This window comes from Meriones unguiculatus, chromosome 7 (assembly GCF_030254825.1).
Source record: "Meriones unguiculatus strain TT.TT164.6M chromosome 7, Bangor_MerUng_6.1, whole genome shotgun sequence".
NCBI classification, from domain to species: Eukaryota; Metazoa; Chordata; class Mammalia; order Rodentia; family Muridae; genus Meriones; species Meriones unguiculatus.
Genome location: NC_083355.1, coordinates 1,821,552 through 1,835,857, shown reverse-complemented (window position 1 = coordinate 1,835,857; position 14,306 = coordinate 1,821,552). Strand labels below are relative to the sequence as shown.

General features: G+C 52.6%; 1 protein-coding gene across 5 annotated transcripts in view; it reads right to left on the bottom strand.

Annotated features, from left to right (window-relative positions):
• Ccdc57 (coiled-coil domain containing 57) overlaps window positions 1–14,306 on the bottom strand; it is a 108,836-nt gene that overhangs the window by 88,299 nt on the left and 6,231 nt on the right. For 2 of the 5 annotated variants that reach the window (XM_060386227.1, XM_060386228.1), the window contains exon 1: window positions 3,579–3,941. The exons of 1 other annotated variant lie outside the window; for it this stretch is intronic. The gene's annotated coding sequence lies outside the window, so the exon portion shown is untranslated. Of the gene's footprint in view, window positions 1–3,578; window positions 3,942–14,306 lie in introns of those variants that run through there. 2 more of the 5 variants (XM_060386226.1, XM_021637431.2) reach the window with 2 other exon arrangements.

Genomic DNA, 14,306 nt, shown 5'->3' with positions numbered 1-14,306 from the left:
GAAGGAAGGAAGGAAGGAGAAAGGAAGGAAGGAGGAAGGAAGGAAGGAAGGAAGGAAGGAGAAAGGAAGGAAGGAGGAAGGAAGGAAGGAAGGAAGGAAGGAAGGAAGGAAGGAAGAAAGAAGGAATGAAGGGCCTCCTTGCTTGGGCTCACGGTCTGACAGCCCCGTCTGCTCCGGCCAGGAAGGCAGGGCAGCAGGAATATGAAGTGTGGTGACCCTGCACCCACACTCTGAGCAGAGACGACGCTGCTGCTCAGTTAGCATTCTCCTTTTCTCTTCGGTCTGAGGCTCTGCTCTGTGGAACAGTGCTGCCCATTCAGGTGGGCCGACTTCAGTCAACCTCATCGGGAATGTCTTTCAAGGTACGCCCACAGATCTGTCTCATAAATGATTCTAGAGCCTGCCAATGTATCGATCCATTTTAATGATCACAATATCCAATGACCTTTACTCATAAAACATTTTGAAGGACCCAAACTGAGCTCAGGCGTCGAACATTTAAATATTCACAGGAGACAGAACTCAGGCCTGTGAAACCCCAAGTTTTCTTCATTTCCTTTATTAATTGTCAGAGTAGCTACAGCCGTGCCCATTTTTAAATCTGTAATAAACGGCAAACAGTAGATGGATTCCTGCCATCTTACCACACTACCTGGAAGAGAGGCGGCATGCCATGAGGAGCACACATCGACGGAGAAGTAAAGAGAAAGAGAAACCATACAGTCTCATAGTCAAGGGCCAGGTCAGACTATCAGACACATAACATGTTTCAGTGCCCCAAACCTACAAAACTTAGCAATAGGCATTTCGAGTGAAAAAAAATAAGAGAACATAATGTCATTGACATACACAAAGGCTTTGAAAAACATTGTTGTGGCTCGGCATTCTACGTAAAAACAGAACTGCACACACGCAATACACCTGCCAGTTTTAACAGGCATGTTTTCCGGAGGAAGTGGTGCCGCTCTGAAGCCATTCTCCATGTCCTGCTCAGCTTCTCGCCATCCTCACACAATTATTTGCGAAAAGGGATCTCAACTGAGAAAAAGCCTCCATCAGATTGCCTGTAAGCACGTGTGTAGGGTGGTTTCTTGGCCACTAACCGAGGTGGGAGGGCCCAGCATCATGGATGGCACTACCCTGGGCAAGGTGGTCCAGGGCTGTTAAGAAAGCAAACTGGGGAAGCCATGGGGAGCAAGCCAGTGAACAGTGAGTGTCCTCACAGCCTCGCCTCGTTCCTGCCTCCAGGGTCTTGCCTGGCTTTAGTTCTTGGCTTTCCTCAATGATGGTTATTTGTACAACAAATAACATCTTTCCTTCCCATGCTGGCTAGTTCTTTTCAACTGGACACATGCTACAGTCATTAGAGGAGGGAACCTCAATTAAGAAAATGCCTCCAAAGCATAAACAGGCAAGCCAATACGGTATTTTCTTTTTCTTTTTTTTTTTGGGTGAGCAGGGGAGGGGATTTCTGTGTATCTTTCTCTTTTATTATGTGTAGTGTTCTGCTTGCATGTACACCCACTTGATGGAGGAGGGCAGCTGATCTCATCTTAGAGTGTTGTGAGGCACCATGTGCTTGCTGGGAATTGAACTCAGGACCTTTGAAAGAGCGTTCAGTGCTGTCAACCTCTGAACCATCTCTCCAGCCCCTGTATTTCTCTTGCTGTCCTGGAACTCACTCTGTAGACCAGGCTGTCCTCAAACTCAGAGATCCACCTGCCTCTGCCTTCCAAGTGCTTGGGCTAACAGCGAGCTCCACCACCCGTGACAACATATATAGGGTGGCTAGCTTAAAGAGTTTCCTCTTTTCCACATGCTCCACCCCGCCCCATGCAGACCAGGCTGGCCTGGAACTCGGGAATCCTGCCTCTACCTCTGCCTGTCTTCCAGAGTGTTGTCCTCAGCACCCAGCTGAAGATTTCATCTTCCAACACCAGGAGTTGAACCCAGGCTGCCTGGGTGAAAACCAGGAATCCTAACTGCTGGAGCATTTTCTTAATTAGTGATTGATGGGAGAGGGCCCAGCCCACTGTGGGTGGGGACACCCCTGGGCTGGTGGTCCTGGGTTCTGTACGAAGGCAGCTGAGCAAGCAAAGCAGCACCCTCCATGTCCTCTCCATCAGCTCCTACCTCCAGGTCCCTGCCCAGTTCGAGTCCCTGCCTTGGCTTTCCTCAGTGGGCTGTGTGACTCTGGATATGTAAGCCAAATGAACCCTTTCCTCTCTAAGTTGCTTTTGGCCATGGTGGTCTATCACAGTAGCAGAAAAGTTAAACTAATGCTATACAGGATTAATCAAATCAAATATTGAGAGCAATGGAGAGCTGACCACAAGAGGCGATGGAAGACTAGAACATATGCTCACTGCCGTGCTGGTGACAGCCTAAACCTCTGAAGCTGTAAGCAAGTCCCCACTTAAATGCTTCCTTTTATAAGAGTTGCCTTGGTCACTATGTCTCTTCACAGCCACAGAATAGCAACTAAGACAATGTGGGCTTATATCGGACTACTCCCTCTGATGTCCTCCCTGTGGAGGCACCCATGATCTCCATGTCTTCATGACCAGCCCCAGGCCTGTGGTCCCTAATCCCTTGGGACTGCTGAGTCTCCTTCACCTGCTCTCCTCAGGGAGGATTGGCCTATACCCAGATAGCAGCCTCGAAGAATCCATTCTGTGCCTATTTCCTGCAGCTCTCCAAGGACCCCAGCTGCTACAGCAGTGGGTAAAACCTACTCTGATACAGATTCTAAATAAAGACTGTTGGAAACTGGATCTGAGTTTCGTCTGGAAGGTCTGAATGGTTTGATTTGGTTAACTTGTGATTCTTTTTCTCCACCCAACATAACAAGAATAAAATGTGAAATAAAAAGGAAAAAGTCAGGACGCTTTCACTGATGTATGCGAACATTAGTAACTGAAAATATGTTTAGAAGCAAGGTTTTTACACAATAAAGCACCTCCCCAAAAGGTTTTTACTATTACAATGAGAAAACAGTAACTTTATTTACTTAGGTTTTTGTTGTTTTGTTTTGTTTTGTTTTGTTTTTGAGACAGGGTCTCTACATAGCTCTAGCTGTCCTGGAACTATGTAGACCAGGCTGGCCTCGAACTCACTGAGATCCACCTGCCTCTGCCTCCCAAGTGCTGGGACTTTACGGCATGCGCCACCATGCCTAGCAGAAAACAGTAAGTTTGTGACAGCCACTTGGCAGGCACCATCTAAAACTTGGTCAAAGCTAACATTTCCCAGTAGTGAGGCATCTGTCTTCTGCGGGGGGGCGGGGGGGTACGGGAGCACCATTTTCTTGCTAAAAATCTGTAACTTACTCATGTTAAATACCGGGCCAATCCAGGATGAGATGCAGTCTAAAACATAACGGACTAATGAAGTCCATGAAGGACCGAGGCGCTGTTCCAGGCTGCACAGCAGAGAAAACACTGCAGTTATGTGCTGATTTGTGTGAAACCTTCACCGTATGAAGGTGCGGACCGACGCTGCCTCTCAGTGATGGTAAGAGGAGTCTGGGGCAAAGCTACAGGGGATCAGGAACCTGATGCGATGGCCGTGTCACTCACCGCGTGTGCCACCCGGCAGGACCCAGTGGAATCCGCTCGCGACCTAGAGCTGCGCCAGCCGGGACTGGGGTCTCCTGGATTCCGAGCTCCTCACTCGACTGCCCGCGCCTAAAGCGCGGGCCCCGTTACCATAACGACTGGTGCACCCTGAGCGGTGCTCAGGTCATCCGGGCAGAAACAGGAGCTCCAACACATAGTTCCGACGAGTGCGCTGCTACCGAAGAAAGAGACGCATAGGGTTCGGGGCGCCTACTGTACTCCCTGAGTAGTGTAAGCCAGTGAGCAAAAGCCCACACCAGTGCGGCCCTGTGCCCTCCCCGCAGATGGTCTGAGGGTCCCCAGGATTTTCATCTTGGAGCCCCAAAGGGCTGACTTCAGTTTAGCAGGAGGCGCTGGAAGGCGGGCTGACTGTGAGCTCAGGGGTGGAGCCTGGGTGGGGAGCTTTTCAGGGCTGCAGATCTTTCCTGTGCAGATTGCACGGGGGGGGGGGGGGGTGAAGGGGGGGTGGGGGGGTAGAGGTTGTACCTGCGGCCTTCACCAGGCAAAGGGGCTAAGTGAAGGAGCTGGTCCTCCTTCAGAGCTCTGGATGATCAGGGACTACGATAAGTGCTCCCAGATACCTCAGGCATCAAAGGGTGACCGGTTCCTCAGGACCCGGCTTTCATATGGAGCGTGGGGCTGCATGGGCCTGCTTCGGTCCCACACTTAGGTCCAGGCTCACCTTTGTTTTGTCTTACCTTGGGTCATCCGAGGGCCAGGGAGATGGCTCAGTGGAGGCATCATTCAGCCTGATTGACACTCGGGGACCCACGGAGTGGAAGCAGAGAACCAACCCCTGTGAATTTTTCTCTGACCTCACAAGGTATAGCGGGCAGGTCTACACATTCACAAATGCGCAAATAAATACTGAAAAGAATGGTGTTCGGATCTCCTTATCCTGAAGAGCTAAACTGAGTCCTGGCCCCGGGACAGAAGCCAGCATTGGCTCACATACCTCAACCAGCACAACTCCTAGGGGTTGAGTAGTGTCTGGGAATCCTCTGCTTCAGGAAGGCAGCATGGAGGAATCTAGTGTCGTTGCTACTTTCCTGCCCTACATCCTGCAGTCTTCCTCCACCATCAGTCTCTTTCTGTGCTTGCTGTCCCCACTTCCTGTCAGCATATATTTGGTGCTTGGCCTGAACCTTCTCTGAGCCGGCATGTCTATCCTTTGTTTTTCTGTGGCCTTCTCCTCAGCCAGGGATCCCCTGGACCATTAAGGGCCTTTTGTTCTATTAGAATGTGAGGTAGGCCCAACTGTCAGTTCTTTGCTGCCTAATGTAGAACCCCTGCCTTAGCTGAGGAGCCCAGGGTCATCAGCCCCCTTCCAGACACGTCCACAGATATGCCCACACCCCTGCCTCTGCCTCACCCAGTCATATTCCTGGGAGCTTCCCACGGTGATGGGGGTGGGGGGCTGGGCCTCCATGTGCATGAAAATGGACAGGAAAGCTGGGAGGACCCAGCCTAAGATGAGTGCCTAATGATAGGGGTAGACCACCCACATGGGAGCCAAAATGTATGGCACCTGAGCCCCTCAAGCCTCAGTTTCCTCATCTGTACAGCGAGGCTCTGTAAGCCTGTGTGTTATGGAAGGGAGTAGGTTCCCCAGAAGTTAATCCCCAACCCCTAAAGGGGCTGTATTTGGAAGTTAAGGCTGTAAGGAGGATATTGCCAGTAAATGAAATCATCAGTGTGGGACTTTAGTCCTTCAGGACAGGCGTCCTGTAGGAGAGGAAGAAACACAAAGATCACACTGAAGGGCCAAGTGAGGACATAGGAAGAAGAGACTGTCTGCGGGCTGAAGAGAGAGGCCAGAAGGAAGAAACAGCCCTGCCGACTTCCTGACCTCCAGACACAAGAGAAAGGAGTGTCTGTGTGAATCCCCAGTCTTTGGCATTCAGTTATGGCAGCCAGAGTGGAAACACCACATCATAGGTAAATGTGCTTAGACCTGTGGCTGAGTAACCTAGGTATCATAGTGACTGTGGCCATCCTTGCAGCTAAGCCGCAGGCCCTGGCAGCTAAGCAGGGGTGCCATCCAGGTCTAGAGGCTGTGGGAGTGTCCCACAGTTGATCTGGGGTGCCACGGCTGATGGCTTCCCCAATGGCTCAGACTGAGGCTGTGTCTCCCTCAACCAGTCTGCCCCAGCAAATACCCCCTGCACCCCAAGATTTCTTCAAATACCACCTGATGGTGCTGGCTCGTATAGCCACACCTGGCAACCTCCCAGATGGCCACATCCTAGTCCTGTAGCATTTCCTTTAAGACAGAGGATAGTCCAGAACCCCTGGCACCTCCCCTGAGCCCTCCCTACCTCATACACCTCTTTCCTCCTTTCTTACTAGCCAGGAGATGGCTAAGGAAATGACATTAGTTCACTCCTGTGGAGCGCAATGAAGGCAGGGCTCATGGGTAAAAGACAAGCCAGTTGCAGTAAGAAAGGATGCTAAAATTACCTGTCCTCATCCTGGGAACCAGGGTGCTGGCAGGCCAGGCTCACACCAGACGCTCAAAGGGAAAGTACTGCTTGTGTCCTTTAGCTGCTGCTGGTGGTGGCAGCCGCCTTGACTACAGGTGTGGCGTAGTCTGCGGCTTCTACAGAGTCTCTTCTCATGCTGCCCTGCTTAGGATGCCAGGCACGTTGGATCAGGATGTACCCAGGACAGTGTAACCTCATCCTAACCAATTGCATCTTCAGTGATCCTGTTTCCAAGTAAGTAAGGCCACACTTGAAGCACAGGTGGCCAGGACTTGAGCGTGTCTTTTGGGGAGCCAGCGTGTATCCCATTACAGACCAGTTCGTCTGGGCCTGTGCTGGGCTTCAGTGGCCCCTCGGCAGTGATCCCTGCTACAGACTGAAGTGCAGGGTATCAAAGGCTAAGGGGTACTGCCTTATGCCATGGCGAATGTGCAGCTGCAACCTCAGCCTCCCTGCCCATGCCCTGGGAACAGAGGTCAACTGTCCTCACAGACCACTGGGCGCCAATGCCCCCACCCCAGTGCAGCTGTCAGCGCATTTCTGAGGAGCAGATGCATGGGTTCCACAGTGGAATGGACAAGGGCAGAAAGGCTGAGAGGCTACAGTTGAGCCAGAATTCTGGGATGCCAGAACACAGGCTGACTTGGTGGATGCTACTTGTCACCGAGTGAGCATCCTAACATGGTAGCTAGGCACTCCAGAATAATGCCCCGGGGCTGAAGGCAACACCAGAGCTATCCAAGGACACCTGGCCTCTGGCCACCACAGCTTGGGAGTTCTTTCTTTGACTTTTGATAACCTTGTCATGGCATCTATCCCCAACACACACACACACACACACACACACACACACACACACACACCACAGCTGTCTGCCTTAGGACTTGCTGGGGCCACAATAGCACAGGGATCTGGAACAAAAAGCAGGGCAGGGCTCTGCTTGGCACAGACCCGTGTGGGCTTGAGCAAGCCACTTCCCTTAGTTTCAGGAAATGGGCAGTGTCAAGCTTGCTGGGGCAATTTCTCCATCTGCCTGGGGCAGGAGATGAGCTGAGAAAAGAAGGGGGTGAAAGTCACTTGTTTCTTGGACCTTTGTATGAGTGACAATGGATGCAAATATTTGGCCATATTCCCTACAAGGTCCCCAAATAGGGAGCAATACTCTCACCTTGGGAATGACTATTGTCACCTGCACTCCAAAGATGAGGACAGAGGTACAGAGGTATAGGTAAGAGTCACTATTGGCGGCAGTGTCTCTCACTCACCCCTACAGTATGGCAGGACCTGTACAAATGGTCCCTGCTCCTTAAGAACCAGAGAACTGAAGAGGGCCACAAGGATGAGTGGGGTGGCTAGGGACTGAGTCTGCAGAGATGAGGCTTTGGCTGGACGTTGGTGGCACTCTGGAGACAGAGGCAGGCAGATCTCTGTGAGCTCAAAGCCAGCCTGGTCTACCAAGCAAGCAAGTTCCAGGACAGCCAAAGATACACAGAGAAACTCTGTTTCAAAAAACCGAGAGAGAGGGAGAGAGAGAGAGAGAAAGAGGGAGAGAGAGAGAGAAAGAAAGAGAGAGAAGAGGTAGAAAGGAGGGCACGTGTCTGCGAAGCCAGCCCTGGCTTTGTACAGAGGGAAATGCCAGCTCGGCCACTGACCTCCACCTCAGGAACCGTGGTCTTTTGCTTCCCTGTGTACTTGGCCTCTGACATCTCATTGCGGACAGGGGGACCAGTTCCTGGGTCCTGACAGACAGTTAGGCAGAGCCTTGCCCATCCCTTGGTCTGAGGTGAGAGTGTAGCACAAAGGCTGTCTACCCCTAAGTTACCTTGTCCCCTTACGATGGTCTGGCCTCTCTCCTGGAGCTCTTGATTCTTTCCTGATGAAAGCCAAGATCAAGAACCTTTCAAAGCAAGGGGTGGAAGGTCACGACTTCTGCCCCCTTGGTTTGGGGTGTTCCACACTGTGAACCTCAGGTTGCAATGTGGACATGATAGGCTCCAGGTAGACGGTGGCGGTGAACCAGGCCTCAGTTAGTAGAGGAAGAGAAATCCAGGGGCATGTATGTCAGTTCATGGGGTCACAAGTGAGCTGATGTCCCAGCCCTGCTCACAGAAGTCGTGGTACGAGATGGGTGTGGCCATCATGGTACGAGATGGGAAACCACTGTGGATGCTCAGCTGAGCCAGCGCTAAATGTAAGCAAAGCAGCGTTGACCATTGGGGAATTCTGCAGCTCCACCCCACTTCTGGTGGAGAATGGGCTAAAGGCTTATGGGAGGGGTGAGTGCTGGGTGGGCTGGGGGCAAGACCAGCTCCCTCTGGCCACCCACTCACCTTGTCTGATCCTGGTCCTGAGCCTGGAGGTCCAGGGGACTTGGGAGTCCCTGGGTCTTAGTCTTGGTGTGGACGGAGAGTGAGGCAAGGAAGAGCCCAAAGGCTGTCTTTGTGGGGAAAAGCAGCTCTGCTTGGGCTAATCAGAACTGAGGGCACCCGGGGCATCTGGACTACATGGACAATCAGGGCTGTCAGCGGAAGGTCCTGAAGGCTGCGAGAGTAGATGAGGTACAGAAAAGAGTGGGGACCAAGGCCCCAGGACAGATTCTCCAGAACTGCTTAATGAGAGGGAACCACCAGAAGCCAGGGAGGCCCAGGAAGGCCCAGGGAGGCCCAGGGAGGCCCAGGGAGGCCCAGGGAGGCCCAGGGAGGTCCACGAGAAAAGCCTGGGTAGGGGGTGGGGGGAGATCGGTGAGCTTTAGGGCCAGGTGGAGCCACAGCGGAGAGTAGGCAGCACTACCGGGCCAGGGGCGAGGTGCCTCTGAGGTGGTAGGATGGTGGGCAGGGAGGGCCTGCGCAGCGCTGGAGCTGGGGTGTGCTGACAGCTATCCCTGTGACTAGAACGTTCATTGGCTGCTGTCAGCAGAGGCCGCACAGCCACAGGCTGTTCTCTGGGCTCCAGAACAGGTCTTCCTTCTGTCTTCAGATGTACTGTTGGCCACCAGCCCTGCTCAGGTGGCAGCTTGATGACCCCATGGCTTCCTGGTGTCACCTCCGCAAGCCAGGACTTGGAAGGGTCGCTCTCCAGCGCTGGCTGCGGTCTCTGAAGCTGCCTGTTGTCTCCTGCACTTTACAGATGGGTGTTGCCCTTAAGCCCACAGGGCATGGAGAAAGAGGACAGGAACAGCAAGGGAGAGGAGGGATACAGGCGGCGATGATCACAGGTCCAGTGGAGGCCTGTGATGGCTACTCTTGGCTGTCAGCTTGACCATATCTGGAATTAACTAAAACCCAAGTGGCAGGGTTCACATGTGAAGAACCTTTAAAAATTACTATTATTAAATCACTTGAAGCGGGAAGACCACTCTGAACCCAGATCATCTGAGGTGGGAAGGCTTTCGCCTGGGCCCACCTGGTGGCAGTCTGTTTAAAGACACGGAAGAAGGCAGCCTGCTCTCTGCCTGGCTGCTCTCACTCTCGCTGGCAAGACTGTGCCTTCACTGGCATCAGAGCCGAATCTTTAGGATTCAGGAGTCTCTGGAGGAGCAGCCGAGACAGCCAGCCCATGGCCCTCCCCTTGCTGGACAGCCGTTGTTGGACTACCTGGACGGCAGCTCCTAAGTCCTTCTGGTGATCCATTCGTTCTCCCAGCTCTGTTCCTCTAGCTAACCCCACCTACCGCAAGGCTGCCAGAGCCACCACAAGGCCCCAAGAGCAGGCCTGCGCCACTGGGCTCATCGACAGAGACAGCAGGAGACGAACAGGGGTCCCAGGCAAGTCGGGCCCCTCTCACTGCACCGCCTGTCTCCTCATCTCAGGCTCATCCACAGGGGAGCCAGGACCTAACTGGTTCCCGGGAGGGCAGAGGGAGCTGGAATGTCCCCTCCATCTGGGACATGGGGACATGTTGGGGATGTTTTGGTTTATGACATGTAAACATGTTTTTGTTAAAATTCCAAGCTGGGGATTTTAGTTTGTCCACACCTGGGAAGTGTCTCGTGCAGGGTGTGGTCTTTTCCAGCTGGAATTAGCTGACTTCTGAGGACTTGGAGAGGTGTAGGTATGACAGCCCAGAGGAAGGAGGCGCGGCTGCCTGGAGGAGGAGGAGGACTGCTGGCTGCTGGTTCGTCCTGCTGCTGCATTTGCCGATCTGCTGGTGACCTGGGCTTCTGGATTTCTGGACAACTGATACTGGTATTGCTCCCAAAGAATCCTACCACCCTACCCAGCGGGAAGTAGAAGAGAGAACTCCACCCCCGTCCCCACTAACCTTCTTTCCCTCCTACCCGGTGCTGAGGGGTTGGAAGGAAGGTAGAAGCGTTTAATAATCTTAAATAAAGTAGGTTTGTTAAAAGAAAAAAATCAAGGTCAAGAGAGAAAGGACACAAGGAAGAAGGAGAGAAACAAGTAGGAGGAAGAACCCCAGGGGCTTCTGGACTTAGAGGGTCAGACGTGTGTCACAAGTGAGAAGGGAACCCAGCCTCCCAGGCGAATGCCCATCCTCCAGGTCTCAGACGAACTGGGAGCCGGGCGACGGCGCACCCCTTAATCCCGGCACTCAAGAGGCAAAGGCCGGTGGATCTCTGCGAGTTCAAGGCCAGCCTAGTCTATAAAGTCCAGAACAGCCAGGTATAGATACACAGAGAAACCCTGCCTCACACAAACAAACAGCCTGCGGTGGGATGCCCAGACTCACCAGACCTCCTATCCAGTTGGGCGTGCCTGGCTACCTCAAGTAGGATATCACTGCAGCCCAGTCCAGAAACCCCACAGCATCTGGCTGAGGAGGGGACAGAGGAGATGAGCAATGGGCATTGTCACCCTATAGGAGAGAGGGAGGCAAGGCAGCCTCCAGCCTCACAGGGAGGCTCTGGCTTAGACAGAGAGAGCAGAATAAACACCCTTAGTATGCAACCAGGAAAGTAACAGATTCCTGACACAGTGGCATACACCCTTAATCCTAGCACTTGGGAGGCAGAAAAAAGCAGAACCCTTTATGAGTTTGAGGTCAACCTAGTTTATATAGTGAGTTCCAGATCAGCCAAAGCTATACAGAGAAACCCTGTCTTAAAAACAAAACAAAATACCAAGCTAAGCACAATGGCTCATATCTTAACAGCAGCACTAGGGAGAATTTAAATTTGAGACTAGCCTGGGCTACACAGTGAGATCCCACCTCAAAACAAAAATAAAACACATTTATGTGGGGCTGGCACGCCCCCAAGTCTGACCCAAAACAACAATGACAAAAACCTCAAAACATTAAAAAGAAGTTCTGGGATAACTGGATGTGCACATGAGGAATGAGACCAGACCTCCAACTCAAGCCACTCATGGAGAGGAACTTGAAATGGTACAGTGGGTTAGGGAGCCACCAACTCTTAGAAGAAACCACAAGGGAAGTGTTCTATTCCCAACATCAAAAAGAAAGAGAAAGAAAAAAAGGAAAAGATAAGTAAAATTTCGTAGAGTGGGTTTTTGTGAGGATACTAAACACACAAGCAATTAAAAATAAAGCTCCTAACAGGCTGCTGGTGCATACCTTTCAGCCAGCACTCAAGCGGCGGAGACACAGGTAGGGGCACAGCTAGGCTAGCCAGTGCTACATAGTGACCCTATTTTAAAAAATGGAAGAAAGAAAAGAAGAAAAGGCCGGCGGGCAATAGAAGATGCTCCTGGAGCCAGGGATATGCCGAGGGGCAAAGCGCCCCTGCACAGGTGTGAGGCAGGATGAGTTCAGATCTCTAGCAACTATGTCATTGACGGGTGGCTGAGTGTGGTGACTGCCTGTGATCTCAGCAGCAAGAAAGTGGAGACAGGGAATCTCTCAGGCAGACAAGGTAGGCAGATGAGCCAAATGGGTGAGCTCTGGTCACACACACACACACACACACACACACACACACACACACACCCCACAAGAGCAAGCAGAGAAATGATGTTCCAATTACTAGTCACTTGAGAAATGCAAGTCAAAAGCACAGTGAGCTGCCACTCCCACCCGTAAGGACGATTTTAACAAAAATAGAGACAGAAACCCCACAACCAGAGAAGAGGGGTGTTGGCAAGAGCTCAGAAATTGGAAGTCTTCGTTCTGTGGTGGGGGTGTGACATGGGCAGGTGGTGTGGAAAGCAGATTGGTAAGTGGTTCCTCAGGAAGCTGAACACGCAATTCCTGTGTTGTGTGAATCAGCAATTTCACTCCTACATATACTGCTGAGAGGGCTGGACAGACATATGTCCATACAAGGACTCATACACAGATGTTCATAAGATGATCATTAGTCGTGATAGCCAGGAGGCGGCAATGGCCCAAATGTCCATCAACGGGGAACAGACGCACAGAATCCATGCACTCTGTCTGAATAATGGAGTGTTATGCGGTAGCGGAGTGAAGTATTAGTAAGTCTGAAGACTTATGGTCAGTGAAAGAACTCTGTCACACGAGGCCATACACTGAGCCAGGCCTGCAATCCCAATGCAGGCTTTGGGAGGCCGAAGCGGGATGATTGTGAGTTCAAGGCCTGCCTAGGAAACTTGGTGAGACCTAGTCTGAAAACAAGGAGGACGGCGTCTGGAAGCATCGCCCAGCAGCAGAGAACGCGCCTGGTATGAGCTGGAAGGCTCAGCCCCCGACACCCACACTGTCTCCGAGCAGTGCGTCCACAGAGCAGACAGTACACACAGAGTTCCGGGCGGTAGGGGTGATTACCTAGTGGGTGGTCGGTAGGGGTGATCACCTAGTGGGTGGTCGGTAGGGATGATCACCTAGTGGGTGCAGGGCGCCGTTGTGGAGGACGGAAAGATTTTGAAACTGGAGGAAGCTGGTGACCAGCGACACTGGGAGGCACTGGGTGCCCCTGTTTCTTTAGGAAAGGTGCGTGTGACATGAATTCCATTTTGACTTTTAAAAAGGAGTGGACCATGGCAGCGCTACGCCCTGCTGGGAAGTGGGAGGGAAGACAGGGGGCGCAGGTCACGCTCGGGGTGTCCTCTGACCTGCGTGCACGGACACCCTCGCTTTGCACGCGCGTGTGCTGTGTGGAGGTGCCGACCACTCCGATGCGTGTGGGGGTCAGCGTCAGCGTGTCAGCCACTCTGCTATACACCCCCCCTTTTTTTTGTTTATCAAGATGCTGTTTCGTGTTTCTCTGGGATTAAAGCTGTGCGCCACCACTGCCTGGCTCGCTTTGATTTCTTAAAACTTTATTTATTTGTTGTGCGCCTGTGATCCCAGCACTGCGGGAGGCAGAGAAGGCAGATCTCTGTGAGTTCGAAGCCAGCCTGGTTTACATAGTGAGTCCAGGACAGTCAAGGCTACACAGAGAAACCTTGTTTTGAGAAACAATAATTATCTATTGTGTGAGAGAGAATTTGAGTTCGAGGGGGTCATGACGAAGGTGTGGAGGTCGGGAGGACTTCTGGGAGTCAGCTCACCTGCTTTGTGGCGGGGGAGTGTCTGCTTGTTTCTGCTGTTGCACTGCGTGCTTCGGGCTAGCTGGCCTGCGGGTTTCTGGGCAGTCAGAATTCTCCCGTCTCTGCTCCCATCTCACCACAGGAATACGGTGTTACAGACGCTCAGCATCGCAGCTTCTCCTGCGGGCTCCGGGCTCGCTCAGGCAGCCTGACTCACGGAGTGCCTCCCCAGCCTCAGCTTTGCCTTTCGGAACAAGCTCGTCTCCGCACCTGGGGCTCCCTGTTCCGCACCGGTGGAGGAGGGATCCACCTCTCTGTCTATCACCACCGGGCTGGGATTATAGGCAAACTGCCAGGCTTAGCTTTTACACTGTTCCTGGGGAGCCAGACTCAGGTCCTAATGTCAGAAACCAGACCCAAGAAAAAGTCCACGCAATCCAAAGAATTTCAGCAAGGCAAACCCAGCAACCCAGCATGCCTAGGGGGCTCCCCCTGGGCTTTTATCCCTAATGCAGAGGAGCCCTGCAAGACGCTCTGAGTGGCCAGAGCTCAGCCTCACTCTTTGTCCGACACAGGGTTTCTCTGTGTAGCCCTGGCTGTCCCAGAGCCACACAGGCCTCAACCTCACACAGACCCGCCTGCCTCTGCCTCCCAAGTGCTGGGATTACAGGGTGTGCCACTGTGCCCGCCTCAGGCTCACATTCTTTAAGGGGTGGGCGCTCTTAAAACGGCACAGCTGCAAAGCCAAGTGCAGCTTTGGAGAGCAGGATGCAACCCTGAGCACATTCTTCTCTTGTAGA